This window comes from Lepisma saccharinum, chromosome 1 (genome assembly GCF_977018435.1).
Source record: "Lepisma saccharinum chromosome 1, izLepSacc3.1, whole genome shotgun sequence".
Taxonomy (NCBI): domain Eukaryota; kingdom Metazoa; phylum Arthropoda; class Insecta; order Zygentoma; family Lepismatidae; genus Lepisma; species Lepisma saccharinum.
This window is the reverse complement of record NC_139229.1, coordinates 170,026,415-170,048,935: the sequence shown is the minus strand read 5'-3', so window position 1 is coordinate 170,048,935 and position 22,521 is coordinate 170,026,415.

The following is a 22,521-nucleotide window of genomic DNA, read 5'->3' as shown; positions in this document are numbered from 1 at the left end:
TTTGTAGAAAGATCAAAATTGTATCTCGCACAGTCGGGCAAAACTATGTAAGATGCGTTGCGAAATGATAAGAACAAACCAAAAAGTAAGTGTGACACGTTTACTAAGTTACAGGTACAGGCACACAGCACATTACAATGCTCACCTAATGTATAGAAAGAGAAAACGTGTTGAAGTCATGTGCAGGCAAGGAGAAGGTACAAAGCAACGAGCCTTAAAAGTGACCATGTTTACTGTTGGAAAATGATAAGAACGGCATCCCAGACCTGCTTTAATAGCCAATACACGAACCATGGTAGTACACCATTTTGAAGACCCGATCACACACGCTGTCCACCAGCGTTTTCAATAGATTAGCATCAAGGGCATCCCATGCAGCAATGATAGCATTTCTCAGGTCATGAACGTTGTTGTACTGGGTTCCATTGGCGTACACTGAACGGCACATAAGACCACACAGGTTTTCCATGGGGTTAATGTCAGGGGGAATCGCAGGCCAGTCAATGACATGCACATTCCTGTCAAGAAACCAGAAGATAGTGGACTCAGCAGTGTGTATAGTGACGTTGTATTGCTGAAAACACCACTGATCGGCGCCAATGTCATTGGCAAATGGCAATAGATTGTCCGTTAGGACGTTTTGGTGTCCGAGCGCATCCATACAGCCTGTGGGAAAGGCGAGATTCGTTTTTCCATGATAATCAAACCCACCCCACACCATTACAGACTGTCCTCCTTGTTGCCTCTTGGAGAAGATCTTTTCCTCTTTGCGGAGATCATGCCAATAGTATCTCCAGCCATCGGGACCATCCAAATTGAATTTATTTTCATCACTGAAAATTACCCGCCACCATTCCTTCTTCCACGGCATGTGCATGTTGGCCCAGGACACGCGACGCTCCTTGTGTTGTGCTGTGAGTAGTGGCTGTCATTTGGCCTTGCGATATCAGAGACGATTGCTGCGTTTGACAGCCCGTGATAGCGTTGATTGATGCACATGAATATGAGGATCACGAGCCAACTGTCTGAGGGATGTTTCACCAGCAGACAGCTTCCTCAGAACGTCACGTTCCTGTCGGGGCATCAATTTCCTTGGCCTTCCTGGTGCTTTCTTCATTCCATACCTGTCTCCAAGTTTTAGGAAATCGTTCACCACACAGGCGCTGCGACGAATTCGGCGTGCAATCTCATTCGAAGACACCCCTTCTTCCTTATATGCCAATATATGCCCCTTTTCACGTTTCAACAATCTTGCTCGACGGCCCATTCTGCACCTTCATCAATGCTGTCGTACTCCTCAACAGGGCATGAATACATCGCTATCTGCACGCTAGCTGCAACAGAGCCTTCTGTAGCCACTGGCAACATCTACTGGGGTAACCGCACTCCGTTCTTATCATTTTGCAACGCTCCTTTCACTTCGACCTTGCCTGCTGTAACACATACAGTACCACGTTTTTCATAACATGCTTTCCTCTCTCTGTCAGTTTGCATCACTTTCGTTTCCTGTTTCCTTTTCTTTCCCCCGATATGTTCAAATTTCATACCGTTCTTATCATTTTGCAACGCACCTTAATAGCCACATTAAGCATCTAACCTTAGAGCTTGTTGGAAAATATCATCAAGTGTACTTCGACAATTATTTTACATCTGTGAGTTTCATGCTTGATCTGCGAGAACTGGGTATATATTAGGGATGGCCAAACGGATCCGGATCCAAAAGTTACGGATCCGGATCCGAAAGTTCCGGATCCGGGTCTGAAAGTTTCGGATCTGGATCCGGATCCGAGAGTTTCGTATCTCAATCCATTATAATATTACCACACCTTAAAAGGTATTATGATCTTCGATTACAAAGAAATTTTTCGTTAGTCCTACAAGATTTTTTTTCAAGTGTTGTTTCTAAAATACTTTGCTACGCATCGGCTAACACACTCGTGTACAAATGTCAGAGGTGATTTTGTAAATGCCATTGAAACGAATATGTATTCATTCGAATGTATTGGAAATGAAAACACACATAAATGTGAGACATTCCATTCCAGGATGAAACCTTTAACACATATAACAAGATAGAAATGTTATACCAAAATTATGCAATTGTTCTACAGTTACAGTTTTACAAATTAAAATAAAACATTATAATATATGTAGTGTTAAATAATTACGAAGTGTAAGACTAACAAGGGAGGTTATCTAAGTGTTCCCCTCCGATTTCCATGAAACTTGGCAGTATAGTGGGGCCCAATGGAAGAAATACGTGTTTTTTTTGTTTCAGCTAAAAAACTGTTTTAGGGGGCAACCCCCCTCAAATGTCAATATGAGGACAAATTTAAGTGGGCATTTGACTTATGTGTCCCCCTCCGATTTTCATGAAACTTAGCAGGTGTATAGTGGGGCCCAAAGGAAGAAATAGGTGTTTTTTTGTTTCAGCTAAAAAAAACTGTTTTACAGGGCGAAACCCCTTAATTGTCAAGATGAGGACAAATTGAAGTGGGGATCTGACCCCTGTGTCTCCCTCCGATTTCCATGAAACTTGGCAGGTGTGTGTATAAACGGGCCCAAAGAAAGAAATACGTGTTTTTTTTTCTTTCGTCAAAAAATTTGTTCTACGGAGCAACCTCCTCTCCTCTCAAATGTCAAGATGAAGACAAATTGAAGTGGGGATCGGACCCCTGTGTTCCCCTCCGATTTCCATGAAACGTGGCAGGTGTATAGAGGGGCCCAAAGGAAGAAATAGGTGGGTTTTTTTGTTTCAGCTAAAAACTGTTTTAGGGGGCAAAACCCGCCTCAAATGTCAAGATGAGGACAAATTGAAGTGGGGATCATCTGACCCCTGTGTCCCCCTCCGATTTTCATGAAACTTGGCAGGTGTATAGAGGGGCCCAGAGGAAGAAATACGTGTTTTTTTGTTTCGCCTAAAAAACTGTTTTAGGGGGCAAAACCCACCTCAAATGTCAAGATGAGGACAAATTGACGTGGGGATCATCTGACCCCTGTGTCCCCCTCCGATTCTCATGAAATTTGACAGGTGTATAGAGAGGCCCTATGCCCCCTGTTTCTTCCTATGCCATATTTACGTGGTTTCGGGGTCAGATCCCCACTTCAATTTCTCCTCATCTTGACATTTGAGGGGGGGGGACTCTATACATATGCCAAGTTTCATGGAAATCGAAGGGGGAGACTTAGACCTCCCTTGTAAGTGTATTAATTTATTACAAATCGCGCACGCGCGCACACACACTATATATATATATGTGTATGTATATTATATATGTATGTATATATTACCAGGTAACAATATGTTATAAGCACATTCTTACTTTCCAAAGAAGCGCATGTGGGATGGCAAAACGGATCCTTATCCGAAAATTCCGGATCCGGATCTGAAAATTCTGGATCCGCGGATCCGGATCCGAAAAATATTAGGATCCGGGACCAACCGGATCCGGATCTGGCCATCCCTAGTATATATGCGTGTGGCACAGTAAGGAAAGGTAGAACCGGATTTCCCAAAGACTTTGATTATGCCACAACCATGTCACGTGGAGAGTTTCAGTTCCGATGCAGCAAGCAAGGTCTTTTGGCATTTCTTTGGATGAATCGGAAAGGAATTCAATTCCTATGTAACGTACATGATATAACAGACATAACTACCGCATCACGAAGATGCAAGGATGGCTCTCGAGTAGAGATTACATGTCCAGCTGCAGTCAAAGATTATAATGCAAATATGGGATATGTTGAAATCTATCTATGAAATTGATAGGAAAAGCAGAAAATGGTGGCACCGGATTTTGTGGCATTTCCTCGATTTGACAATTGTAAATGCCTATGTCCTCCACAAAGAACAACATGGTGAGCAACCTGTAACATTGAAACAGTTCCGACTATCAGTAATTGCTGGTTTAGTTGGAGCATCCTTATCGTCCCCGCCACTCAGGAGGAAGTCACACAGTCTGAAACAAGATAAGTTCAAGACCTACGTGCCTCCAGAGACACGGTTTGACAAGGCAGCTCACGTGCCGGAGAGGGGACCATCTCGTCGATGCGCACGCTGCAGTACAGCCAAAGAACCTCATCGTACAAGAACAATGTGTAAAATATGCAGTGTGGGTCTTTGCATAACAAAAACAAAGAACTGATTCCACAGGACACTCCAAAGATAAACACTGTCCTAGAAGCCCAGTGGTTTCACTCTGAAACCACACAAAATAAGTAAAATATATATTTTGTATCTCACAATTTTTGATGTTTTTGTGACATTGAAGTTGGGTTTTTACACAAATTGTATATTTTTATTCAAAATTTCCCTTCATGGGCCTCAAAGGGTTAAGAGGAACACCATGCGCTAGAAGCAATTTTTTTCAACCTTTGGTGGACAATATAAATTGCCGGCATTTACATGGGGAATAGTGCGCCTTTCCGTAGTTGCTTGGAACCAAGGTCCATTGACTTGTTTGCCGCCTGGGGAAACTAGCGGTCTACGGACCTTGCTTGGAACTATTTTTCAGGGCTTAATACGTATTATCGGTATTATTGACATCGGTGATAAGATTCGTCTACACACAATTTCTAAGTAAGAGTATTAGGCAGTGATGTGCCGTAGACTATAAGTTTACGTCTACATACGTTGTCTACACGTAATCTACGCGTAGATTACATTGGGTTGTAGTTTACATAGACTACGTAGACAATCTAAAGTGCATTTATATTAATTTTCAAGGGTTCATGAAATGAAAGTGACATTTTCAACTATATTGGTTCCTAACGAAATGAAAAGAACCCTGTTTAAAACAAAATTTGTCTTCTCTTCTATTATCAACTATGAAACATGATAAATAGTATGCAAAAAACAACAACAGATGGCAGTCGTGAGGCAAGAGTGTCTTTTCCCCATAAAGCACTAGAATATTTCGTATATTAGGTTTCTTCCTAGGTGAGAAATTGTTTGAATTTCAAAGAAAGAGTATGAAAAGTTCTCCACACACATCAGCAACTGATACGCAGTATAATTTTCTTTTAATTCCACGGCGCTCTTTGCTAAGTATCACCTTTCGCCATGTTGCTTACATAGATTACCTAATCTCAGTGGCGAAGCGTAGAGTTCCTAGGAGAGTAGGCACAAAAGTGCGATAATTTCCATTAGTTGCTTAAATATGTAAAAAGAAAGGTAAGGGGGCTATGTCATGGAGAGTGGTTCAATGTCTTTCCAGGCCGCTTCTTTACTTGCCAGTGGCGTGACGTTTTCAAAAGTGTTGTTACCGGCCATCAATACGACAATTATGTCTTAGACGTTCTCCTCGCCGCCCACCAGATGTCATCGATCTAGATTTTGTTCATTTCGTTTTTTTTTTTTTTATTTGTTTGTATTTTCTCAACCCCTGATTTATGCACATACCTCCAGAAAGAACTACCAATCATGGGACATCGCGAAAATCCAACGAATAGTGCTCGAGCCCTGTTGTCAATTCTTCATCACTTTTTTCTAAATTTATTTTGCAATTGAGGTGAAAAGGGCTAGAAACCCCCCCCCCCATAATTTTCGGGTCAGTCTGACGTTTGTGCCGTGAGCAGACGACAGAATTCCGCACTTTCAGCGACTGTCAGTTTGGTACGTTCTACTGCTGCCAAGTTAGTTTCTTTAGCAAGACTCCCTCGCACCGAGGAAAACACTATTGTTATCTGTTGTCTAACTAAAGGAATGGTTGTAGTTAATTCCAGTCTTGGCTTTCTAGATAAATGAATTTCTGACACCTGTATGTGCAAGTAAACATAATTTAAATTTTGAATATTTTCGTCTCATTTGTTCTGCTCTGTGCTAATCGTGACGATGAGAATGTATGTAGAATGAATTAAAGATGATCAGGAAACATTGACATGACCACAATTAGGTCACTAGGCTTCGTAACGTGTTAGGATGACCACCACGGGGCTTTCAAGAAAAAACAAAGTAAAGGTGACCTCTCTCATTCAGTGTGTATACTTCGCATCCTAGTTTGTTCTACCTCTTGTGTTAGTAGACACCTTTACGTGATAATAGAACATAGGATAGTAGTGGTATTTACAATAGGGACAGTGCCACTTACAAGTGTAGAAAAGGCGAGGCTATTTGATTGAACAATCAGATTTGCTTACACTTAAAACAATGCCAAGATGGGGCCTGTACCCCAATTCTTCAGGTGTGATATGCTCTGATTTTTAAGAAATTCTGAATTTCTAGTGTAGAAAAGGCGAGGGCTCAACAGATAGATTTACCCATACTTAAGACAATGGCAAGAGGGGCTTATACCCTAATTTTTCAGGTGTGGAGGTTCGGGTTTAAGTCCTCATAAAATATGAAGCCTCCCCTGATGGCAAAATGATAATATTGTTGCCTTGTAAACAAAAGGCTCGGGGTTCGAGTCCTGATAAAATATTTAAGATTGAAATACATGTGGCAAAATAATATGTCCACAAGTGAGATTTTGAGAATAATTACTGCTAGTTGATAGCCCCCAAATCTGAAACCCCCCTCCCTCCTCTGCTCAGACAGATTCGGCCATGTGTGTAAAAGCTATATCTGTGTGATTGTTGTTTATAAACTTGTCAAAAATATGGCTTTTTTGTATGAAAACATGCAATCCTGAATACAATTCTGGTTTTGTATTGTTCTGTTAATATAAACACAAGTGAGACTTACAGAATATTTATTGTACAGTTCAAAATCCAATTTTGAATTGTATTTAATTGATATAGAGATGGGGTTTTAAACCTGGTGAAGTGTGTTGTACATCAGCAAAACTATCACCAAAACCTAGTTACTGCTGTTGTTTGGGTATAAAAGCACCAGCTCAGCCACTAACTGCTGAACCCAACTGATATTTTTTATTAAGTATAAAGTTTTGAATTGAAGCCCAGAAAATCTTATATAATAAACAACAAGAAAAAATGCCAAAACAAAAATATTGCAATCGGTGTAATAAAAATATATCTAGTTCTCATTGGGCTAGGCATTGCCGTATTTGTAACTCTAAGAAATGCAGAAAAGCCACAAAAATGTGTCCAAGATGCCATAAAATATTAAGCAAGGCATATTACAAATGGCATAAGTGTAATTCTTATGTACAGTCATCAATATTGCCCTCACAACCATCCACATCTGGTCTGAAAAGGAAGCATGAAGCACCTGTTAATGCTGGACCTGCAAAGCAGCCACGCTATGAACCTATCCATAGCAGTTTTAATGCCCAACTTAGGGATTATCGGTTTGTATCAGAGCCAAGATGTGGCATTAAGAATTTTTTGAACAGTAAAAAACCTGATATACAGGCAATTCTAAATGCACAAAATGGCTCTTATAAGCTGTCCCTCAAATTGTATACTCAATATAAGAAACCAAATGGCACAAAATTTACACAGCCCCACATAACAGAAACTGTAGCGGTATATTCAAACGCAAATTTAGACACAATAATAAGCAGCTTGATAAATCAACTGAATATTAAACACTCTGAATTTGCAGCAAAAGAGTCCGGATGGAGCCTATGCGGCTCTCCGCACAAGTTATATGTTAATATTTCTGAATTCAGCCCATTAAAAGGTTCCACTTATGTGCCATTACCTGCCAATATCAAAAACAAAAGAGCCGTGGTCAATATAAAAAATAATGACCAGAAATGCTTTTTGTGGTGTATATTAGCTGCTTTGTTTCCAGTTTCAAGGAATCCTGAGAGAATAACTTATTATAAACAACATGAACATCTTTTTGACGATGCAATGGAGGGTTTGGAATATCCAATGTCTGTACAGAATATTGATAAATTTGAAAAAAGGGCCAGGCATATCAATGGCAAACAATTATCTATTAATGTATTTATTTGTTCCACTGGCAATTGCCCGATAGCACCTCTCAGAATCAGTACACTTGATGATGAATCTGCTGTTCCGATTGATCTGCTCTTAATTGAAGGGGATGGCACACACCATTATACTCTGATACATAATCTTCAAGCTTTAGTGAGAACACAACTAGACAAATCCAATACAATATTCAAGTTGTGCAGAAGATGCTTAACTGTATTTGATGGTAAAAAAATGGTAAATGGGGTTCGGGAAGTGAATGCAGAAATTGCAAAAAACAAGTTAATTGAGCATCTGAAATACTGTGGGAACCATAAACCTGTTCATATGGTGATGCCTAATCCAAGTGAAAATTGCAAATTCAAAAAGTTTGAAGCCTTGTTGGAACACCCAGTATATATTGCCTGTGATTTTGAATCGAACCTCAAACCTCTTGCATTCTGCAATCCAGATCCAGAAGAATCTTCAAGTACACCATACCAGCGACATGAGCCTTCCAGCTTTTGTTGTGTAGTTGTACAGGATGGTGTTGTTATTAAAAAATATTCATACGTGGGACCAAATGCCATCAAAATATTTGCACATATAATAGAAAATGTGTGCCGTGACATAGCATCTAACATCTTATTAATATCAAAGCCCATGTTGCCTTTAACAGAGGAACAGATTGAAGATTTCAACAATGCAAAAAAATGCCCGGTATGTGATTGTGAATTTTCAGATACAAATATCAAGGTGAAACACCATTCTCATACAGATGGTCGATATAAACAGGCCCTGTGTAAAAGCTGCAATATTAAGATCAAGAGACCAAGATTTATCCCCATATTTTGCCATGGAGCATCCAATTATGATTTTCATCATCTGATCAGGTACGAGGGGTTTGACAAGGAGAATTTAAATATTTTAGCTGAAAATGATGAGAAATATATATCTATTAGCAAAATAATTAAAGTTAATGGTGTTCCTATTCACATAAGATTTCTTGATTCCTACAGATTTCTGTCGGCTAGCCTGCCTACACTGGCAAATCAATTATCTGATGATCAATTCAAAATCACACGTGCCTCGTTTCCAAATCTGGACCTGAAATTAATTAGGCGGAAGGGTGTATATCCATATGACTATGTCACAGATTTTTCTAAATTTGATGAGTGTTCCCTGCCACCACAAGAAGAGTTTTACAGCAAAATCAGAGGATCTGGAATCACTGATGAAGATTATCACCATGCCAAGTTGATGTGGAACAATTTAAATTGCCAGACATTTGGTGATTATCACATGGCATATTTGAAACTTGATGTCACTCTCTTAGCTGATATATTGCAGGCATTCAGAAAATCTTCCATGCAAAATTATAGACTGGACCCAATATATTTTTACAGTGCCCCGGGCCTAGCATGGGCCGCAACGTTTTTGAACACTAAAATGCAATTGGATCTAATCCAAGATCAAGATATGTATCTGTTTATGGAGAAATGTATAAGAGGGGGGATGGTGCAATGTTCCCAGAGATATGCCAGAGCAAATAACAAATATATGCCTGATTATGATCCAGCACGGCCATCAAATTTTATACTGTATGTAGATGCCAACAGCCTCTATGGTCATGCCATGATGCAAAAACTGCCATATGCAGGGCTTGAGTGGGTTGAAAATTTCAATATTGAGAATCTTCAGGACTTTGATGACAGTGACTATGGCCTCTTCTTAGAGGTTGATCTGACAATTCCTGATGATTTGCACAATAAATTTTCTGATCTGCCCCCAATTTCCGAGGTTCAGTGCTCACCTGGCTCTAAACAGAAGAAGCTCATGATGACTTTGGAGCCAAAACAAGGCTATGTCATATATTACAAAAATCTTCAGTTCCTGATGAAACATGGTGTCCAAGTAACCAAAATTGGAAAAGTTTTGAGGTTCAGGCACTCAAGATGGTTGAAACCATACATTGATACAAACACGGAGCTTCGAACATCTGCAAAGAGCCAATTTGATAAGGGCTTGTTTAAATTGATGGTGAATTCTGTGTATGGCAAAACTATTGAAAATGTCAGAAAACATACCGATGTTAAAATAATTACTGACCCCAGCCTGAGCAAAAAATTGGTTGCAAAGCCTAATTTCAATTATAGAAGAATTTATGATGAGCACATGGCACTTTTCAACATGAAGAAAACAAAGATCAAGTTTGATAAACCTATTTATGTAGGGGCTGTAATATTGGAATTGGCCAAATTACATATGTTAAAGCTCTATTATGATGTATTGAAACCTTTTTATGGTGATAATATAAAATTGATGTACATGGACACGGATAGTTTTATTCTTGATATTAAAACAGAAGATGTTTATCAAGATATGTCACAGCCTGAATTGTTTAAATATTTTGATACCAGTGAACATACAATAATTCAACCCCACAACAAAAAGGTGCCTGGCAAGTTAAAAGATGAGACATGTGGTGATGCTATTGTGGAATTTGCTGGGTTAAGTGCCAAGGTGTATAGTTTTAAAACATGTAGTGCTGTTGCTGCCAAAAAGGCCAAGGGTATTGGCAAAGTAGCTGTTGAAAAAGATCTTGAATTTGAAGATTATAAAAATTGCATCAAATCCCAGAGTTTAATCAAAACATCAGAATCCAGAATTCAGAGTGTGGATCACTTGCTGACTTCAAATATTGTAAGAAAAGTGGCTCTGGACCCACATGATGATAAGAGATGCATTTTATCATGTGGCATACATACTTTACCTTGGGGGCATTGTGATTTGAAAAATGGCAAACAATGCCCAATTACAGAGCATGATTTGAAATAAATAAACATGCCTATGAACTTATTTGGGTTCAAAAAACAGGCTATTATGGAGCTGCCAACACCACAAGCCTCTCCTGATATGCTGTCTAAACTGAGTGGCTTGTTAATTATTCATCTGAACAGCATACTTACAGATAATGATGATGAAACAGGCAAAACATTGTACATATTTAACAATAATTTAAATCATTACCAATTACCTGTAGGTGGTCAATTGCAATTTATTACAACCCCTGAGGGCGATGTCAAGATTTCAGTAGGGAGAAATATTTATAGAATCAAGCACTCAAACATGGTTTCTGGCACTGTATATACTGTTTCTGCTGGTGACTGCTTATATATTGAGGTCCCTGGATCTTATGACAAGCTTATACCCTTTTTTTATAGAATTAAGAATCAGATACTCTATAATAAATAACCACTAAAACAAAAATGCCTAATGATATATTTGGCCATACAAGACATGAAGATCACAGTGATGAGATTCTGATGCTTGATGTCAGAGTCAAGAAATTAAGAAGTGATTTACAAGCTTTACAGACCACACTCAATGCCAGTCTTCAATTAGAAATTACAAATTTGCAATCACAATGCATGGACCCTCTTCTTAAAATTGATTCTGAACTCAAAGTGCTGCTTCAGAAATATACTGACCTGGCTACATTGGATAATTTTCAAAGTTTAGAAGAGGCTGTAGCAGCTCTTCAAGCCAAATTTAAGACCCAGGCCACCAACTCTGAGCAATTGAAACAACAATTAGAGGAACAGATAAATAATGTCCAGACACAGCTCCAAACAATTGTCAAAAGCATAAAATCACAAGAAGATTTTGATCTAGTGATTTCCACTCTAAAGGAACAGATTCAATCACTCCAAATACCTAATCTGGACCCTCTGAACAATGCCATAGCCGAGGTTAAAGAAAAAATTGAGACACTTGAAAATTTTATGAACAACTTGCCATCTTCTGATGCTTTGAATGCAATAACTCGGAGTGTAGCAAATATTAAGCTGCAACTTGAAACATATGAAGATTTTGGAAAAATTCAAAGTTCCATAACCCATCTTGAGGGTACAATAGCAGCAGTGCAAAATGATTTGGCAAATGTACTAGAATCCCGATTGCCTGGAATTGTAGATACCCTTGTCAGTGTCCAGCAACAAATCACAAAGCTTGAAAACCTCAACACTGAATCTGAGCTATCTCATTTTCATCACTTGATCGATGATATCCAAACAAAGCTTGAAATTTTACAACAATCAACACCCACTCAGGCAGATATAGCCCTGCTCCAAAATGCTATGCAAAATGTGGCTGATGCTTCTGAATTAAACAATGTAAAATTGGCACTTGAATTTTTGCAAAATACAGTATCAAATCTTCCCACATCACAGGAACTTAAAAATATTAAGAGAGCAGTGAATAGGATATTGAAATCAGAAGATATCAAGAATATCCAGACAGAGATCAAACAACTTACTCAGACAGTTGCCACTCTACCAACCAATCAACATATTAATGAACTGCATGCCTTGTTTGAGGATATCAGAAGACAGGTCCATGATCTTACTGCTCAAAATTCAAAATTGGCGGTTGTTGAAAATTTGCAACAAATTGTAGCTAATATCAAGCAACAGCTAGGGACCATGGAATCCAATCAAGCAAATGCTCTGTCTGTTTTTGCCACCCAGCTTCAAGAAATTGTGCAACAATACAAGAGACTTGTTGTGGACATAAAAATCAAGCCAGGCCATGATGATGTTGTTAGGACCATCAATGAGCACCTTGAATCTGTAACAAGCAGATTACTCACAGCAGAAAAAGAAATAACAGGCATAATCGAGAATCCAAAACATACAGTAATTCTTGAATTGTACAGCATCCCCAACAAAGAATATGATTCACCATTTACACCAGGAGGCAAAATATATATGCTGTCCCCTGCACAATTTTATTACCAGTTTTTTGTTGGGGGCACATTGAGACCAATCAAGATCAAATATTGGCATCAGCTACAGGCACACCACTACCCTACCTTATCAATAACAAATGCTGAGAACAAAGTAAAAATCAGCAGTGTAGAATTGGAGGATTTTACAGACCCCAATACATTAGAAACAGCCTATGTTGAAGATGATGGCACTCTGGAATTTAAAATACAAATAGGGGACAAATTATATTTAGAAAATCCTGTAGTATCAGCTGCTGAACACCCCATAGTTGCAATATTCTTGTTTACATATTATGTCTAGACAAATTATTGTTGATGAATTACACAGACAAGCCCGACATAATTATAAGAGACTGCCAGTAGTCACAAAGGGCATAGATGATTTATGGCAGAGCGACTTGATTGAGTTGTCAAGTGGGCAGTTGAAAAACATAGACAAAATCAACAAGGGCTACAAGTATCTACTCACTGTAATAGACACATTTTCAAAATTTGCCTGGGCTGTGCCACTCAAATCCAAGACTGGAAAATGTGTTACAGAAGCCCTCAGGACAATCATCAATCAGAGTGGAAGATCCCCACGCTATTTGCAAACAGATAATGGCAAAGAATTCTATAATTCTGTGTTCCAACAATTTATTAAAAGCCAGTCAATACAACATTACTCGAGTTACAGTGACCTCAAAGCCTCAATTGTAGAGAGATTCAACAGAACCTTAAAAAATCTTATGTATAAACAATTTACACTTCAAGGTAATTATAAATGGCTTAATATTCTTCCAGAACTTCTACATAAATATAACAACTCGGTCCATTCCACAATCAACATGAAACCCTCTGAAGTAACTTCATCTGATGAGCAAAAATTGATCAGGACTGTTTATTATCCTAGATACCAGCCAACAAAAAGAAAGGCCAAATATAGGGTGGGCGATCAAGTAAGAATCAGCAAATATAAGCACTTATTCAAAAGAGGCTTTACAAGAAACTGGAGCACTGAATTATTTACAGTGGTTCAAGTTAAACCCGGGACCCTTAACACATATATAATAAAAGATCATCGAGGAGAAATTCTCAAAGGCCGATTCTATGAACAAGAGCTCAGCAAAACTAAACAGCCTGACACATATCTCATAGAAAAAATAATCCGCAGAAAAGGCAACAAGTTACTTGTCAAATGGCTGGGTCATCCGGAAAACAGCTGGATCGATGCAGACAAAATAATAATATGAGCACCTGGGATGTTATAAAAAGGCTGCCAGAACCTGAACAGCAGAATAAGAGAAATGGCAACTTGCTGCGTGATAATATTAGGTGTCTTATTGTTGGGCCATCAGCTTGTGGTAAAACTACACTAATGGTTGATAATTTTTTATTGGCACCCAACTGGTTAGACTGGAAAAACAGGCACTTGTATGTCTTCTCTAAGAGCTTGGAACAATTAAAATATCAGCAGCTGATGAAGCTATATGATGGATTGGATATACCCACTTTTGAACCAGATGTTAAGCCACTCCATGAATGTCTCGATAATTCTGTTGTTGTGTTTGATGACATTATACTGGATAATCAAAACAAGGTTAGAAATTTCTTTACACAGGGCCGGCACAAAAACATTGATTGCTTCTACCTTGCACAGACTTTTTCTAAAATTCCGAAGCAACTGATCCGAGACAACAGCAATTTTATATGTGTGTTTCATCAAGATCATACCAACCTCAAACACATACATGATGAATATGTAGGTGGGGACTTGAGCTACAATGATTTTTCCAAGTTTTGCAGCAAGTGCTGGAACCAGGACAGTTATGGGTTTGTCACAATTGATATGACAAGAACACCCAATAGTGGCAAATACAGAAATAAAATCAACGATTTTCTAGACGTTGAGACATAAATAAATAACCATGAAAAGGCCAATCATTGATGATCTTAAATTAAGAGATTATCTTGTAAAAAGATTTAAGGGATGGAAATCAGAGAACCGTGGAATTTATGAAAAACACAAACAAACAGAACAGCCTGTAATTGATGCTATTAATAATTTAGGTAAGAATATCAAAACTGTTACAGAGCAAAATCAAAATTTGATCACAGAGCTTGTACCTGTAGCTGCAAGGAACATATTAGATTATCCATTCACCCCACTTTCCAGTATTCATACACCTAGTCCTGTTGCTCCTAGAAGAATTGAAGCTACTCAGGATCCTATTGAATTGGGTCTTCTTGCTCAAAAATATTTAACCACACCTAAAGACAATAAAGATGAGGTGTTTGGCTTATATGCTGACACAGAGCTTGATGGCAGTATCATACATAGAATTGGCAATTTCAGAGTAACTTTTATGGGGGATGATCTGATTGTTTATTCAGAATCTCGTCTCGGAGAAAAAGGTGCTTTTGTTAAGTACCCCGGCACACCTGGATTGTGGGAACTGATGACTAGGAAAAGGCCTGGCAGCTATACAGATCAAGATTATGAATATTACAAAGAAATATTAATAAAATCAGATGCTCTATACCAGAACAATGATCCCACACAAAAAAGGGTTAAGTCGAGCAGTGGAGCAAAATACAATAATTTAATCAAGCCCATATGGTCACAGATCAAGACTGGCAGTGGAATCAAACAATACAACACCCTGCCTAAAGAATTTGTGTGGGTTGATGATGTCAGGAAACTTGTAGATAGGTTGCTGGTGATAGCCGGGGAGGAAAATGCTGGGAACCACAATTTTTACAATGAAAAGGTTGGAATTATGGACATGATAAGCACAAAATTGTCTAATTTTATAGTGAATGACACTAAGGGCATTGGATATCTTATAAAAATTATTAATACTCTACCACCTAAATTTTGGAATATTTCTGAGGGTCGGGGCTTGGTTAATGACATTATAAACAAGCTGCCATTTGAACTACACATTCCAGGCTATCAGTATTGTGGTCCCGGTACAAAATTGGACCATAGATTAAACAGAGGTGATCCTGGTGTTAATCCTTTAGATGCTGCTTGTAGAGACCATGATATAGCATACAACACACATTCTGATCTTGACAAGAGACATGTTGCAGACAAGAAATTAGAAGAGGCTGCATTTGGTAGATTTGTAAGCAAAGATGCTTCTTTGAGTGAAAAAATAGCAGCATTGGGGACCACCATAGCTATGAACACCAAACAAAAACTGGGGTGGGGGTTGTGAACATGTATATAATAAACATAGGATGAAGGCCAAGGGTGTTATGTATCAAATACCTTATGCAGGTCTCAAATCTCTTAAAACTATTGATAGTCTTTTAACCAAAAAGCAGCGCAAGAAAAAAAGCTCTTGTCTTGCAAAGGGCCATGGTATGAAATTGTTGCTTAGTACCCCCCAATTAAAAAAATTACAGCAATCCAGGAAAAAATCACATGTGGGGGGATTCATATTTACCATCCCTGCCATCTTAGCAGCACTCGGGGCTGTAGGGAGCTTGGCCGGGGGATCAGCTGCCATAGCAAAAACGGTAATAGATGCCAAGAAGAATAGGGCAGAATTAGATGAGCAGAGGCGCCATAACCTGGCCATGGAGAAACAAGGCAAAGGTGTTAAGAGAGCCATGAATAAGTTTAAAAAAAACAAGAGCCGCTTACAAACCAAGATATTGAAGCTTTAATCAAGCCACTGGGCATCAAACATTTTAGGGGTGTGTACATGTCTGATTCTTTACCGGAACAACCACTCAACAAAGAGTGTGGCATTGTTAATTTGGATAAGTTCAAATATCAAGGCACTCACTGGATCTGTTATCTTAAATATTTAAAAAATGAGGCATTTGTGTTTGATTCATTTGGAGGTGTTCCACCTGAAAATTTAGTAAAATATCTAAAATCAGCTAATCTTTATTACAATAATGCCCGTGTTCAAAACTTCAAAGATGTTAATTGTGGACATTTGTGTTTATCAGTTCTTAGATATATGTCTCAAATAAATAAACCATCAATTGAAGATTTTCAAAAAGCCTTGTGGTATCTGAAACATCATGGGGGTATTCCATCTCACCAGCCAAAATTCTATATTGAAACTCAAATTGCATGATGATATAGTGTATCCCAAAACAATAGCTCTCAGAGCATTTTACGGCATGTACTTGATACCTAATATTACGCACCACAACAACAAAATTGCGGTAGGGGATCAAAATATTGTCATCACTCCAGGGCAGTATAATCTGTCCACTCTAAATGCTCAATTACCCAGAGGTATAGTATTAAGTCAAAATTCTGTCACTCACAGAGTAGAGATTGTATCTGCCACAGAGACAGTGCATCTGGGTACTATAGGAGAGCTGTTAGGCTTTGAGAACAACACAAAACTTGAAGCAGCCATCAAACACACTGCTATGAATATACCTAAATTCTTAGCCATAGAGACTCTGAATATTCACTGCAATGTGGCTGAGGGTATGATCACCAAATCAAATGGCACAGGCACTCACAAACAAACCGGCATCATTGCAACATTCAAACCTAATTCCGAATTCATGGAGCCCATCATCTACAATCCATCCCCAACATTATATTTTCCTGTGTGTCATAATAGAATAGATAACATTGAATTGATGGTCACTAATGAAAAAGAAGAATTAGTTGATTTTGCTGGAGCCACAACAACTGCAATCATAGAGATTAACATTTAAATAAAAATACATACAATGGAAAATATTGAGAGTTATGAGCTACAATCATTCCCCCCAAACAGGAGGACATTTGCAAATTTAAATCAACCCAACACAGAAATAGAGGTTGATCTTGATGTAGGGGACGGCTTTATACACCCTCACAGAGCAGATCTATACATCAAATTTGATGTTGTAAAGCTCGATGGAACAGATTATCCGGCAAATTCAAACATAAGATTGGTGGATAATTTTGTGCCACATCTATTCTCTGAAATTGAGATCAGAAAGCATGGTGTTGTTATAAACAGAATAGATTATCCCGGCATTACCTCCACAGCTTTGGCCACATTAAAATTATCCAAAACCGAGGCTTCATACTACAAAATAGGTGGATTTGAGGCTGGTGATAAAATATTATCTAAGAACCACACAGTGCTGTTCCCTATGCGCCTGTTGCCAGGATTCTTCTCAGATTACAAAGATATCATGTGGAAGGGTGGTTTAAGAATTACATTTAGAAGAGCTGCCAATGATAATAATGCTTTGATGAGGTACAGTACAATAAACTCTACAGGAGAAGCTCTGCCTAATACCCTACCTGATGAGGGTAAATGCATTATTCAGACTATGGAGCTAAGAATCCCAGTTGTTGAATATGAAGCCAGTTATGCTCTTAAATACAAAGCTGATATCCTAAAAAATCCACAGATTCCTCTGCAATTTTATACACATCAATGCGTACAGAAGCCCGCATCTGGTACCTATTATGAGTTTGATGCCACAAATTCATTCTCCAGGATTCAATACGACATGCCTGATTTTGTGGTGGTACTGTTTCAGACTGGAAGACACAATAATCAGGAAAAAAATTCAAGTAAATTTGATAGCTGCAACATCAAAAACATATATCTTAAAAATGGCAGAAATGAGGTTTTTCCTAGAGAAAATTATAATTTAGACATGTCCAAGGGTGATTTTCTCAAATTATATGAGGCTTTTTCGGCTTTCAAAAGGGTCACTACAGGCAATACAGACATGTATTACACACCAGATGAATTCAAAGCACGGAGACCCATGTTTGTAATCAACACTTCAAAAAGGAAACAAGTTGTGGTGAATGACAGGACAAACATTAAAATTATCTGTGAATTCCACGAGGCTTTACCCGATGACACCATATGTAGTGTCATTCTCATAGGTGAAAAATCATATGTTTATGATGTAAGAAATGAGAGAGTCACGGAGCAATTCTAGAGGTCCGATTCAAACACAGAGGCCCTTGATTACAAAGCAATAATACCAACACTCTGCTGTCAGAGAGGCCCCAGACACTCTACCAGCTTTGAAACCTCAACTGTATTATCAGCTAGCAGTGAATATCTTATGTGTGGGCAGTTGTATATATTTCAATCTTATATCAGGACTCGAACCCAAAGCCCCTGATTACAATGCAACAATATTAACACTTCTCAATATGGAATATGCCCACATTTTACTAGGTTCTGAGACCTTAATACAGACAAAATTGGATTTTGAACTGCCATAATATTTTCTAAGTCTTTGCCTAGGCTCATATTATCAGAATAGAATTGCTTTTAGCATGAAGGGGGTCAGTTCATTGCCACTGTGTGAAAATATGTATTTTTATCTCAATAATCTTTGTCACACTTTTACATGTTGCAGACATGTTACACTTTTTCCCCCTGTCGCACAGAAAGATTAATGCCCCCTTCAGTGAATCGTACAGAAAAATCATTAATGCTCCCTTCTAGCGTGTAGATTTTATCTCTTGCGTGCCGGCAGGACATGGAGGCAATTAATTATGCCTACCCACTATTCTTCTATTGTATTGAGCAAGTGGTTATAAAACATGAGAAAATAAGAAAATTGAGAAATTCAGTTTTTGTACAATATATTGTTGTAAAACATTGTTTTACCAGGGTTTCAGATTTGGGGGCTATCAACTAGCAGTAATTATTCTCAAAATCTCACTTGTGGACATATTATTTTGCCACATGTATTTCAATCTTAAATATTTTATCAGGACTCGAACCCCGAGCCTTTTGTTTACAAGACAACAATATTATCATTTTGCCATCAGGGGAGGCTTCATATTTTATGAGGACTTAAACCCAAACCTCCACACCTGAAAAATTAGGGTATAGGCCCCTCTTGCCATTGTCTTAAGTATGGGTAAATCTATCTGTTGAGCCCTCGCCTTTTCTACACTAGAAATTCAGAATTTCTTAAAAATCAGAGCATATCACACCTGAAGAATTGGGGTACAGGCCCCATCTTGGCATTGTTTTAAGTGTAAGCAAATCTGATTGTTCAATCAAATAGCCTCGCCTTTTCTACACTTGTAAGTGGCACTGTCCCTATTGTAAATACCACTACTTAGGATCCTTGTTTGGGACCCGGCAACACGACAGGTTACTATGTAACATATAAACAGGTTATAATAAATGTAGTTGCTTGAGAGAATAGAATCTCAATTTTTAGGCGCAATTCAGCTCTTTTCTGACAATCCAATGTGACAACACTGGCCTGTTCCGCCAGACCTAAAAACAGATATGGCCCGCGCAATAACCCCATAACAGTCTTTGTCCTAAACCCAAAAAAGTCTTCCCTTGCATTGTACTCTCATTGACCGCCCTCTTCTCTTGTTATCCCCTCAGGGTAAACGAAACTGCCTACCTCTTCGCTTGTGTCGGCTGCATAAAAAAATGTCTGCTTGTAATATCTATTCGACGACAGTGTTAACGCATTAAATAACGTTTCAACAACTTTTTTTTTTTTTTTTTTTTTTTTAATATTTTGCTGTCACTTGCCACTGCTACTTAAAAAGGAAAATATAGTTGAAAACATTTTAGAAATTATTGTTATAAGAAGGAAACATGAAAGACCAAAAGTGGGTCCTACCTTACTGATGATTACATATTCACTCGATTGTTCTTGCATAAATCTGATCGCTGCACACGTCACGAATCACAAACAAAGCTCTACCGACACGAACCTCGCGCTCTGAGCCACGCTCCCTTGTAGCGTCCTGAGCAGGAGGCAAGTTTTCACAGACAGGAAATAAACGAGGGAATCCCCTTTCACGATAAAAATAAATATTCAATTTCCAGTGAAAGTAAAACTACTTTGTAAATATAAGGCGTAGTTAGCATTTTAATTTACTTAATTTGGTATGAAGACTTACTTTACAAATATAAGTTCTTTATACTTTCTGTTTATGCTACGGTGTTGGGTGAATCGACAAGACCATCAGCACTCTGAGCAGAAAACGAAGTCAGAACTACAGTACTCCGTAATTTTCAATTTCACTTACACTTGACGATGAAAGGAAGGAAAACCTAAGTTTCGTACAAAATATGGAGAATGTACAATGAAATAGAAGTCTCTCTGCACGAACACAGGCTAATGTTTACAAAAAAATGCCGGTACACCACAAATTTCCAACCCTGGCGGAAATGCAGTGTTGCTGATATTCTGTTCGTTCTAGTGGGTAACACCGCGAGGCCGGCCGCAGGAGCACGTTATAAGCATACGTGCAGTACTCGTAAGATTAGGCTTCCCGCATATACGACCGTAGAAGTCCAGCGCAGATAATTCTGCCGTGCGATGCGCGAAACAACTAAAGAAGCAGTGTTGCTAATCGAGCAGATCGAAAAATCGCTGCAGTGCGCCGATGCACAGCTGTTACGTACAACAATAAAATTAGAGAATTCAGGGCTATCTAACGTTGAGTTTTAAACGTCATGCATTATACCAGGACTAGGATTAATATGTACTAACAAGTGGCTTTGTATGTAGCTACATACATATGGACTAAAAATTTGCAAAATATGAACTAACACATAAGTAAAATTACCAAAAATGCTGCAAAGAAGACTTCTTCATACGATTCCTTATTTGAGTGATTTCAAACAAAATAAAAAAATATATATATTATTTTTCATTGCATTAATGCACTGGTGGCGTTCTAACTTTTCACTCCCAAAACCCGTATACACTGGTATGGAACTGCAACGGCAGATAATAACATGCCAACGTGTTAAACCGCTACAATTGCACCATAACACTCCTCCTGAAGCAGTATTATTTTTTCCTCTCTGAGATCGGCGACAGTCGGTTGCCTTTGTTGTACATTTACAAAGGATGCCGGCTTCCACAACAATAACAAGTACATATACTGCCACTAGACGATAAGCTGCACGGCTTTTTCTTTTGTTATGAACCAGTGCAGGCGCTAGTCATTTTGCCTCCCTGGGAGGTGGCGGCAGATGCCGCTCTATTTCGACCCCCCCCCCGGTCATTACGCAGCAACGGAAAATTGAAAATCAATATATTCCTAACTAAAACATCAAAATATAAAATAAATAATGTGACTTCTTATGCTATTTCAATACTATTCAGCGCAAAAGAATATCTCGCTCGATCACAGTTTTCAATAGGCTTATTTTTTCTTCTCTTCAAATTTTGCCGCTCTGGGCGATGGGACGGTTCGCCCTCCCCTTCCGCCGGCCCTGCTATGAACTTGGTCACCCATCAAAGCATGGCAATTTTAACACAGAAAACAATATGTATCGCATTAAGCAGCAAAAATGACAGCCTCCTCTATGCAATTTCTACAAGAACACGTGCCGGAGCCAGAGTTGAAATGATGTTGGAGCCACATAATTTATTTATTTTGAATAATTCCAAAATTATGAAATATGAACAATTTGTTGCTGCTGTTCGCTGCTCTCTTGCCAAAATGCTTTATTGGGATGCTAACACCATGACTGGCTTCCTCCTTCATGAACTCGTGCACGTTGCTTAGAATTTCCCGAGCTTGGCTATGCAAGGTTTTTGATTTCAACTTCGACAGAACTGGAGGCATTATGGAATTTAACGTTCATTAGCAAACACACACTTTTACATACACACACTTTTACATACACACACGCAATACACGCACACAACGTCAAACCGGTCAAATACTTAGTATAAAATAAAAATATGGTGCTTCCAATCCAACAAAACTCACCGCCACTTTACCTGCCTTTTCCCCTTCCGTGACAGAAATAGTGCTTCATTATTACAGTTGGCAACACTAGTTACTAGCTAGCCAATGAACATGCACTGCATAAAAGAAGCAAGCACTACGCCGTGCTATATTGCCACATTAGCGTCCCTACCTAACGGGGGGAACCGCGAGCTGGAGCGCTATTCAATTGTTTTCAATGATGTTTGCGCGAGTG